Source organism: Mustela lutreola, chromosome 7, assembly GCF_030435805.1.
Source record: "Mustela lutreola isolate mMusLut2 chromosome 7, mMusLut2.pri, whole genome shotgun sequence".
Taxonomy (NCBI): Eukaryota; Metazoa; Chordata; class Mammalia; order Carnivora; family Mustelidae; genus Mustela; species Mustela lutreola.
The window spans coordinates 69444348-69446333 of NC_081296.1; positions in this window are offsets into that span (position 1 = coordinate 69444348).

Here is a 1986-nt window from a genome sequence, read left to right on the forward strand (position 1 = left end):
GTTCTACCCTGACCACATCTCCAGCAGTATTGCCCACCATTCTTCCTCTCACTTGCTTGCTGATCTTTTCTTGGCTTTCCCAATCCATTCCCTTCCCTGATCACACTCTGTACCCCCTCTCCAGACCTCCACTGAAATGTCGCTTTATCACAGAAGCTTTTTCTAATTAGCTGAGACCCCATATTTACTCTCTTGGAATGCTTAGCTTCTCTTTCACAGCACCGATCACACTAGAAACAACCATATGTATACTTTTTCTTCTCCTCTAGACTCCCTGCCTCCTATGCATTGTTTGCATGATTCCTCCCAAACAGACTGAGCCATCTGCAAAATGAAGCCCGTTTTCTATGATACTTGAATTACAACAACACCAATCCCTCCTCTATGAAATTAGCTGGAAGTCAAGTAACTCCTGAGATCCCCTCCCCCTGCCCAGAAGTCCTAGATTCCCTTCCCTAGAAGTCCCCAGGGTCCTTACTTTTGTGCACAAATCAGCTCTGCTGTCTTGACCCCTGGTGCCTGCTTGGAGAATGGGAACTCAACTGCAGTCTTTCAAAGATGGGTTGACTGGTTGTGGCAGGCTAGAGGTTCTTGGCCAACCCCACAAACTGGGGAGGATTACAGAGGCATTTAGCTATATAGCTGGGAGGGTGTGGCAGAAGGGGTTAATAAGATCGGCCACACCCACTGCCTGGGTAGCTCCTGAACCCCTGCTATAGACCAGGTTCTCATCCAAACAGCCCCTTCCTGGTTGTGAGTCCCTGCCTACCTGTCTGACCATAGTCTGGACCACCCAGGCCATCAAACTTGTTTTAAGGAGCAAGCATCCAAGGGAAGTTAGTTAGTCATAGTTGGTCTCCTAATACCCCCTTTCCAAGTGTTCCTTTGCCACTTGAAAATGATGGAGGTAGAGTAATGGAGGAGTTTCACCTAAACATTAAAACCTAGGGTGGAGGTAAGGCCAGTTTTGCCAACAACAACCCCAAAATGGACAAAAATATTTTTATCCTTTTTATAATGTATGTATTAATCCCATCAATTATGCTGCAACCAGATTTTGTCTTCAAGCTAAACATAATCTAGTTTCCTCTACTTTTTATTCCAACTCTACCTACCACCAGCACAGTTCACTATCCCCCAATCCTGGACCACTCCACTTTCTAACTGGCCTCCCATGGCACACAATCCCTATATCACACAACACGCAGAGTAATCCTTCAGAAAAGCCAAGATTATCAGATGATTCCCTTGCTTAAATTCTTCTGTATCTTCTTACTCCCCTTAGAGTAAGGTCCAAAAGATATAATACAGTCTTGTATGTTCTAACTCTGCTTTCCTTTTCCTTGTTTTCTTTCTGCTGCAACCATTCATTCATTTGACACATATTTGCCAAGCATCTGTTGGAAGAAAAGAGCAGCCAGTGTGAGTGGGGTGAGGTTGGTGGGGGGAATGACTTGAGGAAAAGGTCAGAGAAGAAGAGGATGAACCCCACTGGTCATGTTAACTATGGTTAGTTCAGATTTCCTCTGAGCTTTCCTGGTTTCTTAGGCACATCTGTTTTCTCCCAATAACTTACATGCATTTTCCTGGAATATTCTCCCCTCTTCTATTCTGCTAGCTAAATGTTCTTCTTTCTTTAAACCTCTAACTTAAACATTACTTACTTCGGGATGACTTCCTTGATAAATGTCTCATAGTTTTCATTCGTTTCATTTGTTCAGCCACAAAAATATATTGAGTGTCTGTCATGTGCCAGGCACTGTTCTAGGCTCTGTGGATACAACTAAACAGATTTTCATCAAAGTAGAAAGCTATGTGTGGGATGATATGACAGGAAATGTGTTTTACATGGTATACCCAGAATCTATCTTGGGGAACTTCCTTGAGGAGCATCTTAAAGAGATGGACATCCTTTGGAGCAACAAAGGTACAGCAAGCATCTCTAGGCTTTGGGCTGAACGGGACACATCTTATGAAGATATAGTA